We start from the raw sequence: 21,145 nt of genomic DNA on the forward strand, positions 1-21,145 counted from the left end.
ATCCGAGAGTGTGTGGAAAATCTGTGTGAGTCAGAACTGGATCCGAAATGAACCCAGTGGTGGCGGCACAGAGCAACTTAAAGGCAGAGAGCGGACGGAGCAGAGACAAGCTGCTGTCAGCTCCCGGCTCCTCCAGCCTCTCTGTGTTTCTCTCTCCTCACAAACTCTCCCATTGCAATGAAATTCCGCCTCTCCAGAGATCCAGCTCACATCCTTCATGTCTCTGACACACGAATGTTTGCTGTTCAAAAGGTTTCACTCGAACTGAGAACTCCATTTTCCACTGAAACCCGTTTTACTGCTGCACTGATCGCGCTCTCACACGCGATAGCTGACATGTTCTCTACTTTTCCACTGAAATCTTGAATTTAGCGAACCATTTGCCTTGAAATCTCACTTTGGGGCTCAGCAGGGGGATTAAGGGAATCTTTGATCGGAAAATTGTTTTATTTTACACAAGAGAGACTCGGTGATCTCATGATCAGAACAGACACACAAACACAGTTGGATTAGTCTGACTCCCCCCGTCCCTTTCATACACTCTCTCTTACACAATATTCACACCTACACATCACAGGACAAAACTTTTACCAACTGTAAGGTCCCAGGACGGAATTTATCCTCCTTTTAGCCTTTGCTCTGTATCCCGGGGGCGTCGTTATAGTTTTTCGCCTCAGTAACTGTTAAACACTCTGAAGCCCGCTCCCCGCAGATTGTCTTTGAATTCATTCATGGAATGTGAGTGTCGCTCTCTGGGTCAGCATTAGTTGCCCATCCCTAATTGCCCTTGGGTAGGTGGTGATGAGCTGCCTTCTGGAACCGCTGCAGTCCATGGGGTGTACGGCCACATCAGTAAACCAGATTCCGCGGCAACAGACAGTTATATCTGTTTTTTCAGTTATTATAGCGGTTGCAGACATCATTGTGTTTCTTTAGGGTGAAGATACAAATTAACTGCTCTCGGAGTCTCTCAATTTTCCTGTTTTATTTGTTTTTCCTGCACTGACAGGTAACAGTAAATCACAACCTCAACAACCAGTGACAGCCAGTTAAATAATCATCCCCCACTCGCTGATAATGGAGTTTCTGACAGTGGCAGACATGTTCTGACCATCCTCCGATTGGGCCCGAAGGTGACCAGATTCACTGTCAGAGCTGGGCTTTCAGACTGAGGGGGTGGCAGAGCCAGGTGAGTGATGATGGTGACTGTGCGAACATTTGACCAAGGGTCAGTTCCTGGCCATCACAATGGTAATTCATTTAATTATCTATCGCAGGTCAGAACAGTAGGTGGGCACTCCTAAAATAAAATTGACTAAAAATTCTCATCATCGCTGTGTTTCTAATGGAAAATCCACATTCAATTTGCTTTCAGCTGAAATGTTGTTTAAATGAAATTAAAGACCTCAAAACTAATCAATGAGTTCTCAGTCAGAAACAATAGTAAAAAGAAAGGTGGCCTAAACTGTCCAGAACTATGAGACAAGCCAAGTTCAGTTTACAAACTGTGCTATGGAACAAAGAACAAAGAACAATACAGCACAGGAACAGGCCCTTCGGCCCTCCAAGCCCGCGCCGCTCCCCGGTCCAGGATTGAATCCTGAATCCAGGATCCCCGCCCAATTTTCCAGCCTATCTACATACCAATATCCTATCCACCGAACTGTCCCTCACAGCTGCGATGCTTTGTTCATCACAACCTATTAACTCACCCCCACCCCCCCATTCCAGACCATGTGATCTCCAGGGAGAGGCGAAAACCCAGAGTGAAAACCCCAGGGCCAATATGGGGAAACAAAATCTGGGAAATTCCTCTCCGACCCCCTGAGGCGATCGAAACGAGTCCAGGAGATCACACTGGCCCTGATCGGAAAATGCTTCCCAACCCTATTCATTTCCACTTCCACGAACACCTTATGAATTCCCTGCCCCCGAGACAGGTTCCCAACTATCCGCAGTCTCGCTCTGTACTGGCACCAGCAAGATGATCATAGAATGAAGCCTTGAAACGAGAAACAAAGAACAATTAGCCCGCGCCGCTCCCTGGTCCAAACTAGACCACTCTTTTGTATCCCTCCATTCCCACTCCGTTCATATAGCTGTCTAGATAAGTCTTAAACGTTCCCAGTGTGTCCGCCTCCACCACCTTGCCCGGCAACACATTCCAGGCCCCCACGACCCTCTGTGTAAAATATGTCCTTCTGATATCTGTGTTAAACCTCCCCCCCTTCACCTTGAACCTATGACCCCTCGTGAACGTCACCACCGACCCGGGGAAAAGCTTCCCACCGTTCACCCTATCTATGCCTTTCATAATTTTATACACCTCTATTAAGTCTCCCCTCATCCTCCGTCTTTCCAAGGAGAACAACCCCAGTTTCCTCAATCTCTCCTCATAACCAAGCCCCTCCAAACCAGGCAACATCCTGGTAAACCTCATCTGTACTCTCTCCAAAGCCTCCACGTCCTTCTGGTAGTGTGGCGACCAGAATTGGACGCAGTATTCCAAATGCGGCCGAACCAACGTTCTATACATCTGCAACATCAGACCCCAACTCTTATACTCTATGCCCCGTCCTATAAAGGCAAGCATGCCATATGCCCTCTTCACCACCTTCTCCATCTGTGACGTCACCTTCAAAGATCTGTGGACTTGCACACCCAGGTCCCTCTGCGTCTCTACACCCTTTATGGTTCTTCCATTTATCGTGTAGCTCCACCCTACATTATTCCCACCAAAATGCATCACTTCGCATTCATCAGGATTGAACTCCATCTGCCATTTCCTTGCCCAAATTTCCAGCCTATCTATATCCTTCTGTAGCCTCTGACAATGTTCCTCACTATCTGCAAGTCCTGCCAGTTTTGTGTCGTCCGCAAACTTACTGATCACCCCAGTTACTCCCTCTTCCAGATCATTTATATAAATCACAAACAGCAGAGGTCCCAATACAGAGCCCTGCGGTACACCACTAGTCACAGGCCTCCAGCCGGAAAAAGACCCTTCCACTACCACCCTCTGTCTTCTATGACCAAGCCAGTTCTCCACCCATCTAGCCACCTCCCCCTTTATCCCATGGGATCCAACCTTTTTCACTAGCCTACCATGAGGGACTTTGTCAAACGCTTTACTAAAGTCCATATAGACAACATCCACGGCCCTTCCTTCGTCAACCATTTTGGTCACTTCTTCAAAAAACACCACCAGGTTAGTGAGGCATGACCTCCCTCTCACAAAACCATGCTGACTATCGTTAATGAGTTTATTCCTTTCTAAATGCGCATACATCCTATCTCTAAGAATCTTCTCCAACAACTTCCCCACCACGGACGTCAAGCTCACCGGCCTATAATTACCCGGGTTATCCTTCCTACCCTTCTTAAATAACGGGACCACATTGGCTATCCTCCAATCCTCTAGGACCTCACCTGTGTCGAGTGACGACACAAAGATTTGCGTCAGAGGCCCAACGATTTCACCTCTCATCTCCCTGAGCAGCCTCGGATAGATTCCATCAGGCCCTGGGGATTTGTCAGTCTTTATATTCTCTAACAAACCTAACACTTCCTCCTTTGTAATGGAGATTTTCTCCAACGGTTCAACACTCCCCTCAGAGACACTCCCATTCAACAGATCCCTCTCCTTTGTGAATACCGACGCAAAGTATTCATTTAGGATCTCCCCTACTTCTTTGGGCTCCAAGCATAAGTCCCCACTTTTGTCCCTGAGAGGTCCGATTTTTTCCCTAACAACCCTTTTGTTTCTAACGTATGAATAAAATGCCTTGGGATTCTCCTTAATCCTGTCTGCCAAGAACATTTCGTGACCCCTTTTTGCTCTTCTAATTCCCCGTTTGAGTACTTTCCGATTTTCATTGTACTCCTCCAGAGCTCCCTCCGTTTTTAGCTGCTTGGACCTAACATACGCCTCTCTTTTCTTTTTGACCAGTCCCTCAATTTCCCTGGTTATCCACGGTTCTCTAATCCTACCCTTCCTATCCTTCTTTTTTACAGGCACATGCTTGTCCTGTAGCCCTAACAAACGACACAAAGATTTGCGTCAGAGGCCAGATGCCAGTTGGACACATCTGGTATCTGATGAAATCAGCAACTCAGGAAGTTCAGTAATTATAACGAATGAAAATAACGGTTGTTTAAGCAGAGTGAGCGATGGTGGTATAGGGGTGAGCATAACTGCCTTCCAAGCAGATGACCCAGGTTTGATTCCTGGCTAATGCATTGGTCATTTATTTTGAACCTTATCCACGGCCTCTTGTGTTTTAAACTGAGTGGACAAAAACAGGGCGAACGAAACATTTGACAGCAATGAAATAAAATGCAGATACCTTTTTCATTTTTTGTTCGGACATAATTCTTTTTTAATGAAAAATATTGGAAGAGAAAATCAAGTCTCTGACCGAATAAATGAATTTTCAGCCAGACACAAAGACTCAAAGTAAAAGTAGAGGAACAAATTTCAGCTCCCACACTGTGTGTTGCGCAATCCTGGTGCCTGATGAAGTTAATATGAACTTTACTGAGGTGGTTACATTATTCTGACAAATAAGATCTGCCAAAAGATAAAATACTGGAAAATCTCAGCAGGTCTGACAGCATCTGTAAGGAGAGAAAAGAGCTGACGTTTCGAGTCCAGATGACTCTTTGTCAAAGCTTTGACAGCGGATCGTCTGGACTCGAAACGTCAGCTCTTTTCTCTCCTTACAGATGCTGCCAAACTTGCTGAGATTTTCCAGCATTTTCTCTTTTGGTTTCAGATTCCAGCATCCGCAGTGATTTGCTTTCATTTGTTAAATAAGCAGCTGCTGTGGCCGCGAGGTTAAGGCGTTGGATTTGAAACCCGATGGGGTTTCTCCGTGCAGATTCGAGCCCCGCTGCCAGTGAGTGTGATTGGAAATGTATGCTTTAGACAGCCACAGAGTTGCAAATCCTATTTTTTTGGAAAGAATTATTTGGATCTCCAGCATGCTTTCAGCTACATAACAAGAAGGTGAGCTTGGAAAGGACACCTGAGTGTCCTCAGTCTGGCAAGGACAAGATAGGCCGAATGGATTCCTTCTATGCTGTTACATTTCTCTGGTTCTTTCTAAGGTGACATGAGGAAAATCAAAGCATGAGCAGAATGACAAAGGCATCAACAGGGGCACAAGGACAAAACAAGGTCTCACGTCAGAGGAAGATTTTTATTAATGACAAACAGAACATAAGAAATACATTTATTTAATTGAGCTGGATCCTGGAAAATGAAACAAACTTCGAACCAATCAGTGCCTATCTGAGAACTGGCAAGGAATATGGCTGACATTGATACGATTCAGAGTGAATTTGTTTATAGAATAATAGAATCATGCAGTACAGAAGAGGCTCTTCGGCCCATCGAGTCTGCTCTGACATCGAAGAAGCATCTGATCTCCAATCAAATCGCATCCACCACCACTTGACCCATAGGCCTGAATGTTATGATATGCCAATTGCTGACCACATACTTTGAAAGGATGTGAGGCAATTTGCCTCCATCACCTTCCAAGGCAGCGCATTCCCGACCGTCACTACTCTTGGGTAAAAATGTTGTTCCGCACATCCACCCTAAACATCCTGCCCCTCACATTGAACCTATGTCCTCTTTTTACTGACCCTTCAACCAAGGGGAACAGCTGCTTCCTATCCACTCCGTCGATGCCCTCATAATTTTGTACACCTCGATCAGGTCCCCCCTCAGTATTCTCTGCTCTCAAGAAAACAATCCAAGCCTCCCCAATCTCCCTTCAGAACTTACATGTTCCATCCCAGACAGCATCATGGTGAATTTCCTCTGCACCCCCTCCAGTGCAATCACATCCTTCCTATCTTGTGGCGACCAAAACAGCACACAGTACTCTAGCTGTGGCCTCACCAAAGTTCTATGCAACTCCAACATGACATTTTATTGCAGTCGATGCCCCGATTGTTAAAGACAAGTGCCCCATATGTTTTTTTTTCACCATCCTACTAACATACCCTTCTACCTTCAGAGATTATGGACAAACACGCCAATGTCCCTATATTCCACAGAACTTCCAAGTGCCATGCTCTTCATTGAATACTTCCTTGCCAAATTATTCCTTCCAAAGTGTGTTACCTCACATCTTTCGGGGTTAAATTCCATCTGCCACTTATCCGCCCGTTTGACTATCCTGTCTATATCTTCTTGCAGACTAAGAAACTCAGCCTCCCTTTCACCACCCAGCCAATCTTTATGCCATCTGCAAAGTCACTCATCCTACCCCGTCATTTATATTAATGATTTGGATGAGAATTTAGGAGGCATGGTTAGTACGTTGGCAAATTACACCAAGATTGGTGGCAGAGTGGACAATGAAGAAAGTTACCTCGGATTGCAGTGGGATCTTGATCAATTGAGTCAATGGGCCAATGAATGGCAGATGGAATTTGATTTAGATAAATGTAAGGTGATGTATTTTGGTGGATTAAACCACAACAAGACCTATTCAGTTCATGGTAAGACGTTGGGGTGAGTTAAAAAACAAAGAGATCTCGGGGTGCAGGTTCATAGCTCCTTGAAAGTGGAGTCACATGTGGACAGGGTGGTGAAGAAGGCATTCGACATGCTTGGTTTCAGTGGTCAGAACATTGAACATGGGAGTTGGGACATCTTGTTGAAATTGTACAAGACATTCGTAAGGCCACGTTTGGAATACTGTGTACAGTTCTGGTCACCCTATTATGGGAAGGAAGGATATTAAACTAGAAAGAGTGCAGAAAAGATTTATTAGGATGCTACCAGGATTTGATGGTTTGAGTTATAAGGAGGGGTTGGATAGACTGGAACTTTTTTTTCCCCTGGAGCACAGGAGACCTAGAGGTGATATAAAGAGGCCTATATCATAATGAGGAAATAGATAAGGTAGATAGCCAACAGCTTTTCCCCACAATAAGGGAGTCTAAAACTAGAGAACATAGGTTTACGATGAGAGGGGAGGGATACAAAAGGGTCCAGAAGGGCAATTTATTTCACACAGAGAGTGGTGTGTGGAACGAGTTGCCAGAGGTAGTAGAGGCGGGTACAATTTTGTCTTTTAAAAAGAATTTAGACAATTACATGGGTGAGCTGGGTATAGAGGGATATGGACCAAACACGGGCAATAGGGACGAACTTAATGGCAAAAATTGGGCGGCATGGACATGTTGTGCCGAAGGGCCTTTTTCCATGCTGTGAACCTCCATGACTCGATTTATTGACACACACAGCAAATCCAAATTATTTTTCCCTGCTGCCATCTCCTGGCTGAACGCAAGTTGTGCAACAAGGTCACGGTTCAATCAAACCTTCATAGATTGGAGTGAAATAACATCAACATGGTTCTGACCGATTAACATGATTGCAAAACATGATATTAATCAAATTCCATGTCCCAAGGACCTGCTTTCTGATTGGGCGACCCTGCTCACCCCGATCTATCGGAAAGTGTAAAACTCCCAGAACGGGAATGTCGGTTATATAATTCTCTAAACTGTGATTTCTCTGCCACTTGATTGCTTGTGTATTCGTTCTATAAATACAGAGGGGGTGACAGAGCCAGGTGGTGTTGTGGTGACTGTGCGAGCATTTGACCAAGGGTCAGTTCCTGACCCAGAGTTTTGACTTATTTAATTGGCTATCTCTGGTCAGAACAGAAGGGGGACACTCCTAAAAAAAATCACCAAATATTCTCATCATCCATGTGTTTCTAACATAAAATCCAGCTTCAATTTCCGTTCAGTGGTAACTTTGTTCAAATGAACTGCAAATCTAATCAGAGTTATCAGTCAGAAACAACAGCAAAAAGGTGGCTCAAACTGTCCAGAGAAACGAGACAAGCGAAGTTCAGGTTAAAAAAATGGGCCAAGGACACACCTGGTGTCTGCGGAAATCAGCAACTCAGGTAGTTTTGTAATTATAACTAATGAAAATAACAACTGCTTCCGCAGAGTGAGCGATGGTGGGAGAGTGGTGAGCATAGCTGCCTTGACCCGGGTTCGATTCCCGGCCATCGCATTGGTAATGTGTATTGGACATTATCGGCGCCCTCTTGTGGTTTACACGCAACATTTGACTGAAATGAAGTGGACTTTATTTTTCGGATGCAGAATTCGGGTTCAATTTGGTTTTAATGAAAGGTTATTGAAAAAGAATAACAAGTCTGAACTAGTGAATGAGTTCTGGATCAGAGACAAAGATACAAATTGAAAGGAGACGAACAAATTTCAACTCACACGCTGTGCTCTGCATCATTCCGGTGCCTGATAAAGGTCTGTGAATGTTGCTAAGGCGGTTACATCACAACAGCAAACAAGCAGCTGCGATGGCCGAGTGGTTAAGGCGTTGGACTTGAAATCCAATGGGGTTTCCCCGCGCAGGTTCGAACCCTGCTCGCAGCGGGTGCGATTTGAAATATTAACTCTCCTGCTTCAGAGCAGTCACTGGCTCAAAGAAGGTTCGCAAAGTTTTGGCATTTAGTCTTTGGATCTCCATCGTGCATTCAGCTGCATGGCTCCGGGCTGGGTGCAGGAAGATGGGCTTGGAAAGGACACCTGGGTGCCCTTATTATTTTGTAAATTGAATTTGTGTCTTTATATGCCCTGTTGTGAATAGAACTCCCACTCACCTGATGAAGGAGCAGCAAGCTTTGTTACCAAATAAACCTGTTGGACTTTCACCTGGTGTTGTGAGATTTCTTGCTGTGTCCTTGGACTGGCATGGCAGGATAGGTTCAATGGCTTCCTTCTGTGCTGTTATTTTTCTATAATTCTTCCTGTGGTTGGATGAGAAAATTCATAACATGAACATTTTCTTTTAAAAGCAGCATCAAGGCACAAAGGCAAAATACGGTCTCATGTCAGAGGAAGATTCTTATGCAATGGCATAAGAATGCACACAGAGCATAAAAATACATTTCATCAGAATACATTGAATGAATATTTCAAAATGCTGCTTCGGTGATATCACATCATGTTCATTCAAACACATTGCAACAAGCTGGTCATTACTGGGCGTTCTGTATTCCTCGTTATAACAGTTTGGGAATGGAAGGAGCAGGTTCACATCTGCACATTGACAGGATCAAACTGTCTCAGATTGACAGCTCCCAGGACGGGCTTTCCTCTCCTCTCGCTCTGTGCTGTGGATTCTCAGGGATTAGTTGGAGTTTCCCAGCTCAGTAACTGTAAAAGCCTCTGAGGCCGGCAATGCTCACAGTGTCTGCTCCCCAGATTCAGGGGGCTGCAGCCAATCAGAGCTGTGCCTGATTTAACCCAGAACTGGTTGAAATGATGATGTTGTTCACAAGCTGAATTCTATTTGATCAGATGAAGATACAGATTGTGTGCACTCAGTCACTAAGCAACAATATCTCGCCTTCATATAGAGTGGATGAGAGTGGGTGGAGGGAGAGACAGAGACAGAGTGAGTTAGGGAGGTGAGACACAGACGGCCAGACAATGTCTCAGTGACAGAAATCCTTGTAAATTCCAGATTTAGCCAGAAAGATTCTCTTGGAGAAACAGAAGCTGCAGTATCAGTTCTCACTGATACTGTGGAAGAGACACATTATTAATCCCACACTCAGGAACGGTGCTGCCTTTTGACAGAAGAGATGGGGAGAGGCAAAATAAACTGAATGGTCCAGTTCTAAACAGTGTGCAGGCTCAGAGGGAGTAGGTTCAGGAAGATATTTGAAAGTGAGACAGTTTAGGACAGTCGCTTGCAAAGTGGATGGGATCCTTGGCTTCACAAATGGAAGCACTGAGTATCCATTGGATCCCGCATAATCCACAATGTAAAAGGAGGCCATTTGCCCATTGCATCTGCACTGACTCTCTGGAAGAACATCTTTCGCCCATGGCTAACCCTCTTACTCTACACATCTTGGGTCACTAAGGGGCAATATATCATGTCTAATCCATTTATTCTGCACATCTTTAGTCTATGGGAGGAAACTGGAGCACCTGGGGAAACCCATGCAGATACAGGGAGAATGTGCAAACTCCACACAGACAGTCAGCCATGGAGGAATTGAGCATGGGTCTCTGGCGCTGTGAAGAAGCAGCGCTAACCAGTGCCACTCTGCTGGTGTAACTTTAACAATCCAATTCCTTTCTGAATGCCTCGCTTGAAGCTGCATCACCACATTGTCAGACAATGCATCCCAGAGCTGAACTACTCACTGCGGGAAAGTGTTTTCTCATGATGCTTCAATCACTAATGAAGGGTCAGTAAATTGGTCCACGGGGGTGAAAGGGCTTCATATGATGTGACCCTTCGTAAACTGGGTCTGTATTCTCTGTGATTCACAAGCATGAGAGGCAAAACATTAAAACATACAAGATTCTGAAGGGGTTTGATTTTGTGGACATTGGGAGATTGCGGAAGCTGGCTCAGTGTAAGGATCAGATCATTTCGGACTGACATGAGAATAAATTTCTGCACTCATTGGGTTGTGATCCTTTGACATGCTCCATTGTTGAATACACTAGTGGTGGCACAGTGGTTAGCATTGCTGCCTCAAAGCACCAGGGAACTGGGTTCAATTCCACCTTGGGTGATTGCCTGTATGATGTTTGCACATCCTCCCCATGTTTGCGATTCATCCCATTCTCCAAAGTTTAGATGGATTGACCATGCTAAACTGCCTGTTAGTGTCCCAAATATATTGGTTAGGGGGATTAGCAGAATATGTTGGGTTACCGGGATAGGTTCTGGGTGGGATGCTCTGTCAGAGAGTCAGTGCAGATTCAATGGATCAAATGGCCTCCATCTGCACTGCAGGTTATGACAGTCGATGACAATTAAGGCTGAGATAGACAAATTTTGGTTTCTCAGGGAATCAAGGGAGTGAGGAGTAAAGTGGAGTTCAATCCCAAGATCTGAAACTCCATAAGCAGCTGGTATGCCCACACCTGGAGTCTGCATCCACAGTTTGAAACCCACACTTTCAAAAAGATATACAGCTGATAGAAAGAGTGCAAAGCTGTGTAACCAGGAAAATGGAAGGCATGAGGGGAATACTTAGTGAGGCATTAAGAATTATTGGATTGCAACCTTTCAAGAGGTGGATTTATGGTTTAGTTCAAATTTATAAATTGATACATGACCTTATTACCCAAGCTTGAAAAGTTCTTTATTCGGAGTTACCATATTTTTGGTGATCGTCAGTATCAACTACAGAAATTTGATTCACATCTTAATAGTCACAGTTTGTTTTCTCCCCAATAGAACTGCTGATATTTCAAATGATTTTGTTAGGAATGCTGAAAATGTAGTGACTTTTTAGAAAACTTGTCAGAAATATAGTGTGATTTCTATCTATGTATTGTCTGATGATGTTGCTGTTCTTGTTTTAATACTGTGCCTATGTGCTTTGCACTGTATGGCAATAAAGACACATAAACCATAATTGTTTTGAATGGTTTAACATTATTGATGAGCCACATAGTAAATGTCTGCCCTTATTTCCTGTGTTCTTGTGACTGGACAAGACACAAGCATGGATACTGAGGGAAAAAAAAGGGTGGAAATTGCAGAGGCAATTGTTAAAAGTTTTCTATCCGAGCTAGTTATATGAATGGTGCCAGAGGACTGGAGAATTGCAAATGATAAATACACTTCTTCAGAAAAGGCTGTGAGGATAAGCCAACTAAAGTCCAATCAGTTTAACCTCAGCAACGTGAAATATTCTTCAAACACTGGAGATTAAATTAACACTCACTTGTGCTGATGTACACAAAGGAAAACACATACATAATGATTAAAGGGGAATCATATTTTACTTGCTTAAGATTTTATTGAGGGTAACAGAAAAGGTTGATGAGGGGAATGTGGTTAATGTGAACATGGACTGGCAAAAAGCATTTTATAAATAAAGGGGCACACAGCAAACTTGTGGTAACATTTGGAGCTGATAGAATAAAAGGGACAGCAGCAACATGGATAGGAATCTGACAGAGTGACAGGAAACACAGCAGTGGGAAATGTTTTTATTTGGAATGGAGGTCGGTTAAAGTGGGATTCCAGGAGGGTTGGTGTTAGGAATCCTGCTCTTCCTGATACATATTAGAGACATCGGCAATGCTGCACTGAGCACACATTCAAAATTGTGGTAATTACACAATACGTGACAGCATTGTGAACTGTGAGGGGGTAGTGTTGAAGCTCAAAGTTACTTCGACAGCTTGTGGATTAGTGAGACAAGACCAATTTAAAGCAGAGAAGTGTGAAATGATTTATTTCAGTGGGAAGTAAAGGGAGAGACAATATGAAAAAACTGATACAATTGTAAAGGCATGCAGGAACAAGGGACTTGTGATTAAATATGACACTAATAATTGCTGTTTGGGTGACAGGTTGAGATTGTGAGCTTTATACATAGGGGCACAGTTTACAAGACCAAGCAAGTTATGGGAAAGCTGTATAAAACCCTGGTTTGGCCTCAGTTGGAGTATTGCATTATCTGCAGGACAGCACTGTTTAGAAAAGAGGGGAAGGCATAAAAGAGGTTGCAATAAATCTCTGGGCGAGGGTCCAGGGATGAAGAAGTTCAGTTGCATCGGGAGATTGGAGAATTTGGGTCTTTGGTGAAGAGAAGGTTGAGAGGAGATTTGATAGAGGTGTTCAGAATTGTGGAGGGAAGTGGAAGGAGCTGACAGGGAGAAGCTGTCATGTCCCAATCTTCCTCTGTCAGGAAGTGTTCCCCAAACTGAATGAACAGGGCACTGTTCCTGGTTACACTTCTCCGGCAATGCTAAATATTCCGAGTATTTGTTTTAATGTGTAATATTTAAGATAATTATACAAACACAACAAATTGTTTAGAGTAAAGAAGAGACATTAAAAGTGAAAATTCATGTTGACATCTCTCTGCTGGGCTTTGAGTCTTTCCAGTATGGGCCACTGATCTGATTAATCCAATGATGCTTTTCCCAGTCGCCTGCGTAACATGGCTTGAATCCTGGACTTTCAGTTTTTGAACTGCACAACAGAGCATTTAAGAAAGTATTAGGGCTGAATGGCCTCATCTGTGCTCCAGTCCTCCTTCCGTCTGGTGAGCTGATCTGACACCCACCCCAGAGTGGAGTTGCTGCACAGATTGCCTTAAAAATGGTCTCTCAGCTGAGGGAATAACTGTGAATCTCATCACCACTTCCATCCTGACTAATTTCCTCCACTTCAAACCGTCCATCAATGCCAGAAGGAGTCAGAACTGGAGTAGGAGTCTCCACCAATGATTCAGTCCCATCTTTGACCACTCGAGCATCCTGCCTTGCCTCACATCTTCTCTGTTCTCCAGCAGCGATGATGTTCCAGTGTCTTGGCTACTCTGAGTGGCCTGTTCGAGGATCGCCTTGCTCCAAAGCAGCTGCCTTTTGATGTTTGTCAGCAAGTTGTTGAAACTTGGCTCCTCTTCACCTCCAACTTCAGACCAATCGGGGACTTCCACCTTCCAAGCTTCTGGGGCTGGTTGAGCAGAAACAACAATAATTGAGGATTTTGCAGTGTTGCCACATTCGAGCAGATTTCCACCTGGGGCATTTCATTAAACACCGGCTTTTTCACTTCATTAACAACTGTAGCAATGGCAATGCAATGTATTGGCCCATTTATCCTCACATAGGATTTCGCACATCATGTTGAAGTTGCACAAGACATTGGGAAGGCCACACTAGGAATACCGTATGCAGTTCTGGTCACCCTATTATAGAAAGACCATTATTAAATTTGAAAGAGTGCAGAAATGATTTACTAGGATGCTACCGGGACTTGATTGTTTGAGTTATAAGGAGAGGCTGAATAGACTGGGACTTTTTCCCTGGAGTGTAGGAGGCGTGGGGTGATGTTATAGAGGTCTATATAAATAATGAGGGCCATAGATCAGCAAGATAGTCAATATCTTTTCCCAAAGATAGGAGAGTCTAAAAGTGGAGAGCATAGGTTTAAAGTGAGAGGGTAGAAACACAGAGGGTGGAGTCTGGAACGAGCTGTCAGAGATAGCAGCAGAGGTGGTTACAATTTTGCCTGGGCGGCATTGATGAGTTGGGCTGAACGGCCTGTTTCCAGCTGTAAATCTCTGTGCCAGTATGACTATGACTCCAGCCCTATCCGGAAACGATGCAGGTTGTCACTATCATTGCTGTAAGTGGAGGTGGACAATGCTCATTCACAACATCTGTATTCCGTATGAACAGCTGGCAGGTAGAACACCAAATCAATGGTAAATATTCTGTCAACATCCAGTGAAACTGGGGAACTATGTTAACGGGTCGGTATATTGACAACACAGGACTCTGTGACAATAGCTTCATCCCCAACAGGGTGATGTCACCACATCCACAATTTCCCCAGTTTGGAGATTCCAGTCAGGAAGCAAGGAGCAAAGTGTAAGACACCAGTGAAAAGACAAGAGATCTTCATTTCTATCAAACAAATCATAATGTCAGGAGTTCCCAAAGGACAGCCAATGAATGACTTCTTTAAGAGGTCATAGTCATAGAATTTTACAGCACAGATAGAGACCATTCAGCCCCTCGTGTATGGACTGGCCATCAGCATCTATCTATTCTAATCCCATTTTTCAGCGCGTATTCAAACATGTACGACCTGATGAGGGAACCAAACGTAACATTTCCACATTTGCTGACAACACAAAACTGGCGGAATTGTGAGTTGAAGGAGAATGCATGGAGGCTTCAAGGTGATTTGGACAACTTGAGTGAGTGACCAAACACATGGCAGATGCAGTACAACGCGGCTAAACGTGAAGTTCTACATTTTGGTGTGAAAAACAGAAAGGACAGGATGAGAGGAGATCTGATTAAAACATAAAATTCTAACAGGGCTGGACAGATTAGCTGCAGGAAGGATGTTTTCCTTGGTTGGGGAATGTAGAACAAGAGGACACAGTCTTAGGATACGGGGTTCACCATTTAGGAAGAAGAGGAGGAGAGATTTCTTCACCCATAGGGTGGTGAACCTGTGGAATTCTCTACCTCAGAAGCTGTGGAGACCAAGTCACTGCATATATTCAAGAAGGAGAGAGAGGTTTTTTTTAGATTTTACTGGCATCAAGGGGTATTGGGAAAAATGAGAACATGGAATTGAGATAGAGGATCAGCCATGATCACATTGAATGTTGGAATAGACTCGAAGGGCTGAATGGCCGACTCCTCTTTCCAGTTTCTATGTTTTCAAGTTCTGATGAAAGGTCACAGACCTGAAACACTAACTCTGTTTCTCTCTCTAAACAGATGCTGCACAATTTGCTGAGCTTGCTTTTCTGCTTTCATTTCAGATTTCCAGCTTCCGAACAGAACCCAGCCAGAGTCAGCACCTTCAGTAGAGAGGGAGAGAGGGACCAGTGAGTGGAGAGCTGAACCCAGCCAGAGTCAGCACCTTCAGGAGAGAGAGAGAGGAACCAGTGAGTGTAGAACTGAACCCAGCCAGAGTCAGCACCTTCAATAGAGAGAGAGAAACCAGTGAGTTAGAACTGAACGCAGCCAGAGTCAGCACCTTCAGTAGAGAGGGAGAGAGGAACCAGTGAGTTAGAACGGAACCCAGCTAGAGTCAGCACCTTCAATAGAGAGAGAGAAACCAGTGAGTTAGAACTGAACGCAGCCAGAGTCAGCACCTTCAATAGAGAGAGAGAAGCCAGTGAGTGTGGAACTGAACCCTGCCAGAATCAGCACCTTCAGTAGAGAGAGAGAGATAGAGAGTGGAACCAGTGAGTGTAGAACTGAACCCAGCCAGAGTCAGCACCTTCAACAGAGAGAGAGAAACCAGTGAGTTAGAACTGAACGCAGCCAGAGTCAGCACCTTCAATAGAGAGAGAGAAACCAGTGAGTGTAGAACTGAACCCAGCCAGAGTCAGCACCTTCAAGAGAGAGAGAGAGAGAGAAACCAGTGAGTGCAGAACTGAACACAGCCAGAGTCAGCACCTTCAGTAGAGAGAGAGGAACCAGTGAGTGGAGAACTGAATCCAGCCAGAGTTAGCACCTTCAAGAGAGAGAGAGGAACCAGTGAGTGTGGAACTGAATCCAGCCAGAGTTAGCACCTTCAGTGGAGAGAGAGAAACCAGTGAGTGTAGAACTGAAGCCAGCCAGAGTCAGCACCTTCAGGAGAGAGAGAGAGAGAGAGAGAGAAACCAGTGAGTGCAGAACTGAACGCAGCCAGAGTCAGCATCTTCAGGAGAGAGGGAGGAACCAGTGAGTGTAGAACTGAACCCAGCCAGAGTCAGCACCTTCAGAGGATAGAGAGGTAACTAATCTAAACCCTGTATTCAAGAACAGATGATGTGGAGATGCCGGTGTTGGACTGGGGTAAACACAGTAACAGCTTTAACAACACCAGGTTAAAGTCCAACAGGTTTATTTGGTAGCAAATGCCATTAGCTTTCAGAGCGCTGCTCCTTCGTCAGATGGAGTGGAAATCTGCTCTCAAACAGGGCACAGTTTGCCCTGTTTGAGAGCAGATTTCCACTCCATCTGACGAAGGAGCAGCGCTCCGAAAGCAAATGGTATTTGCTACCAAATAAACCTGTTGGACTTCAAGAACAGAGGCAGAAAAGAAAGAGGGAACCAATGAACAGTGAGCTGAACGCCGGTCAGCGGGCAGTTGCTGGAGTCCATCATCAAGCATTTGGAAAGCAGGGTTATAATCAGCATGGATTTAAGGGAGGGAAATCACGCTTGACAATACTACTGGAATTCTTTGAGGATGTAACTAGGAGAGTTGACCAGGAAGAACCTGTGGATGCGGTTTATTTAGACTTTCAGAAGGCTTTGGACAAGGTCTCACATGGCTTTTTAAGTTTTAAAGGTTAATTTGTTTTTTAGTGTCAGAAGCAGGTTTACATTAACACTGCAATGAAGTTATTGTGAAAATCCCCCACTCGCCAGACTCTGCAACCTGTTCAGGGAGAATTTAGCATGACCAATATACCTAACTAGCACATCTTTCAGATTGTGGGAGGAAACTGGAGCACCCAGAGGAAACCCACATAGATGCAGATGTACATAGATGTACGTGCAGACTTCACAGTGACAGTGACCCAAGCCAGGAGTCGAAGCCGCGTCCCTGGCGCTGTGAGACAGCAGTGCTCACCACTGTGCCACCTCTCTACGATATAAAATTAAAGTACATGGGATTGCAGGTAGTGCCTTGTGATGTATAGAAAGCTGGTGAACAGACAGGAAGCAAAGAGATGGCATAAATGGGTATTTTTCCAATTGGAAGGCAGTGATTAGTGGGGTACTGCAGGGATCTGCGCGAGGGCCCCAACTGTTCATATTATATATTAATGATTTGGACACGGGAGCTAAATGTATTATCTCCAAATATGTAGATGATACAATTGTGTGGGAGGGTGAGCTTTGAGGGGCATGCAGAGATCCTCCAGCGTGATTGTGTGGGCATCTACATGGCAGATGTAGTATTATGTGGATATTATGGCAGATGATGAAATTTGAATTCACTATGAATCTGCAATCAAAAATCTAATTGTCGCTTGTCATTGAACCCTATCTGGTTTACTAATGTCCTCTAAGCAAGGAATTCTGCTGGGCCAGAGTGTGTTTGAATTGTCACGTCTAAAGGTAACAAAAGCATGGATGAGGGTTTCAGGGACGGGTGAGTTGAGGTATTACAAACACTGTGTGATGTTCCACAGCTGGAAATAGGTGATCTTGGTGAAGGAACAGACATGTGGTTGGAATCTTATTTCCGAGTCTGATGAGGTGCCAAGATTATGAGGGTTTGTTTCAAACTCGGACATTGACAGTGGGAGATGGACTCAGTGACTGAGAACAGAATTTGTAGTGGAAACATTGGTCTTCCAAATATTTAATTGGGGGAATTCTCTGCTTAGCCAGTACTCGAGGTCGGAGAAGGAGTGTAATAACTTAATAACAGGGGATTGGTTGTGAGAGGTGATGGTGAGGTAGAGCTGGGTGTTATCAGCAGACATGTGAAAACTAACACTGTGCTTTCAGATAATATCACTGAGGGGTAAGGTGTAGATGAAAAATAGGAAGGAGCAAAGGATATATCCTTGGGTGATTTCGGTGGTAACAGAACAGAATGGGAAGAGAAACCATTGCAGGTGATACTCTGCATATGACCAGAAAGATAAGAATGGAACCGGCCGAGTGCAGTCTTACCCAGCTGAACAATCCCTCCTCATCTCCTCATCCTTCTCAACCTACCCACACCTTTGACATGGTTGACTGCCCCATTATGCTCCAATACCTTCCCACTGTCAGGTCAGTGTGCACAGCAGGTGAAGATAGAACATAGAACATAGAACATTACAGCGCAGAACAGGCCCTTCGGCCCACGATGTTGCACCGACCAGTTAAAAAAAAAAACTGTGACCCTCCAACCTAAACCAATTTCTTTTCGTCCATGAACCTATCTACGGATCTCTTAAACGCCCCCAAACTAGGCGCATTTACTACTGATGCTGGCAGGGCATTCCAATCCCTCACCACCCTCTGGGTAAAGAACCTACCCCTGACATCGGTTCTATAACTACCCCCCCTCAATTTAAAGCCATGCCCCCTCGTGCTGGATTTCTCCATCAGAGGAAAAAGGCTATCACTATCCACCCTATCTAAACCTCTAATCATCTTATATGTTTCAATAAGATCCCCTCTTAGCCGCCGCCTTTCCAGCGAAAACAATCCCAAATCCCTCAGCCTCTCCTCATAGGATCTCCCCTCCATACCAGGCAACATCCTGGTAAACCTCCTCTGCACCCTCTCCAAAGCCTCCACATCCTTCCTGTAATGTGGGGACCAGAACTGCACACAGTACTCCAAGTGCGGCCGCACCAGAGTTGTGTACAGTTGCAACATAACGCTACGACTCCTAAATTCAATCCCCCTACCAATAAACGCCAAGACACCATATGCCTTCTTAACAACCTTATCTACTTGATTCCCAACTTTCAGGGATCTATGCACACATACACCTAGATCCCTCTGCTCCTCCACACTATTCAAAGTCCTCCCGTTAGCCCTATACTCAACACATCTGTTATTCCTACCAAAGTGAATTACCTCACACTTCTCCGCATTAAACTCCATCCGCCACCTCTCGGCCCAACTTTGCAACCTGTCTAAGTCTTCCTGCAAACTACGACACCCTTCCTCACTGTCTACCACACCACCGACTTTGGTGTCATCAGCAAATTTGCTAATCCACCCAACTATACCCTCATCCAGATCATTAATAAATATTACAAACAGCAGTGGCCCCAAAACAGATCCCTGAGGTACACCACTTGTAACCGCACTCCATGATGAATATTTACTATCAACCACCACCCTCTGTTTCCTATCCGCTAGCCAATTCCTGATCCAATTTCCTAGATCACCCCCAATCCCATACATCTGCATTTTCTGCAGAAGCCTACCATGGTGAACCTTATCAAACGCCTTACTAAAATCCATATATACCACGTCCACTGCCTTGCCCCCATCCACCTCCTTGGTCACTTTCTCAAAAAACTCAATAAGGTTAGTAAGGCACGACCTACCTGCCACAAAACCATGCTGACTATCACCTATCAATTCATTACTCTCCAAATAACTATAAATCCTATCCCTTATAATTTTTTCCAACATCTTGCCGACAACAGAAGTGAGACTCACCGGTCTATAATTCCCGGGGAAGTCTCTGTTCCCCTTCTTAAACAATGGGACAACATTCGCTAACCTCCAATCTTCTGGTACTATACCAGAGGCCAACGACGACCTGAAGATCAGAGCCAGAGGCTCTGCAATCACTTCTCTTGCCTCCCAGAGAATCCTTGGATAAATCCCATCCGGACCAGGGGATTTATCTATTTTCAGACCCTCCAGAATATCCTGCACATCCTCCTTATCAACTGTAATACTGTCTATTCTACTCCCTTGCAACCCAGTGTCCTCCTCAGATGTTAATGTACCTGACATCCTGGGAAAACTAATGATGGATGAAGGGCTGGGCCTCAGTAAACGAGTGGAGAGAAAGCTGGAGTTCTCAATCATCTTCATCTCGAGCGGCAGCTCCTCCCTCTCAATATGTGTGGTGAGATCAGACCATTCTGCTCAGTCAGGAACACCCAGACTGACTGTAAGAGAGAGAGAGGCTGTAATTAGAACCAAACAATAAGGGAGATTCACTCAGAGTAACCAAGCCCCATCCCAAAACAGAGCACAGGAAGATCCCAGTATCTAACCGTGGCCTCTGCAAAGTGAGCTGCTCTAACCTGCTGTGACACTGAGCCCAACACACAAAGCACGGGAAGATCCCAATTTCTGTGCTGATTGGTCTGACTCCAGGGAGTTTGCAGTGCCGCTATTGCCCTCTTTTTAGGGCAGTGCCGCTATTGCTGAGACGGGGGAACTGCAGCGTGACATGTTTACACAGGAAGCTGCCATTGGAAACACTAAGCTGCGGATTTATAGAATCCGACAGTGCAGGAGGAGGCCATTCTGCCCATCGAGTCTGCACCAACTACAATCCCACCCAGGTTCTACCCCCAGCACTGACCCGAGCTGGTCCCCATGAAACGAAGGAGCAGTTTAGCATGGCCAATCCACCTAACCCGCACATCTCTGGACTGTGGGAGGAAACCGGAGCACCCGGAGGAAACCCACGCTCCCCACGCTGTGAGGCAGGAGTGCTAACCACTGTGCCACCCCATTTACAGCCGGGCAGGATGAGATTCCCGCTACCAAAACCCTTCACCCATCCGGTGCCCCGCTGTGGATGGATCCGGGCCCGGGGACTGAAGCCACTGGCGGGACATTTGCTGCCGCTCCGCGCGGTGTCTGATGGGCCTGCGACCGACAGCTGGGAAAACCAATCGGAAATTGACGCATCGCGATTATCCAATGGCCGCTCTGCGCCCACTGAGTGACAGCTGCGTTATCCAATCAATGGGTTCCATAGTCAGAAGTTCGAGACCATTGAAAATGATGCTCCCAATTGTAACCAATCGCAGACCGCGTTGCTAACAACAACAGCCCCACAATGTGATTGACATCTTGTCTAGCCAATCGTAACGCAGTATCCAATCGGACTGTGCCGCTCGTGCGCGACTGCCGGTCCGATGGT

General features: G+C 45.2%; 1 long non-coding RNA gene and 1 other non-coding gene across 2 annotated transcripts; one reads left to right on the forward strand and one right to left on the reverse strand.

The window, feature by feature from the left end:
* The first annotated feature begins 8,354 nt into the window (after nucleotides 1-8,354).
* On the forward strand, nucleotides 8,355-8,436 carry trnas-uga (transfer RNA serine (anticodon UGA)). Its single transcript has one exon. It is a non-coding gene; the product is annotated as a tRNA-Ser (tRNA).
* A 3,365-nt stretch (nucleotides 8,437-11,801) lies between these two features.
* LOC144485075 (uncharacterized) lies at nucleotides 11,802-20,861 on the reverse strand. Its single transcript, XR_013496144.1, has 2 exons — nucleotides 19,992-20,861; nucleotides 11,802-13,507 (listed from the first exon to the last, which is right to left on the reverse strand). It is a non-coding gene; the product is annotated as an uncharacterized LOC144485075 (long non-coding RNA).
* Between the last annotated feature and the right edge of the window lie 284 nt (nucleotides 20,862-21,145).

The sequence above is a fragment of the Mustelus asterias genome, unplaced genomic scaffold (assembly GCF_964213995.1).
Source record: "Mustelus asterias unplaced genomic scaffold, sMusAst1.hap1.1 HAP1_SCAFFOLD_152, whole genome shotgun sequence".
In the NCBI taxonomy this organism is placed as follows: Eukaryota; Metazoa; Chordata; class Chondrichthyes; order Carcharhiniformes; family Triakidae; genus Mustelus; species Mustelus asterias.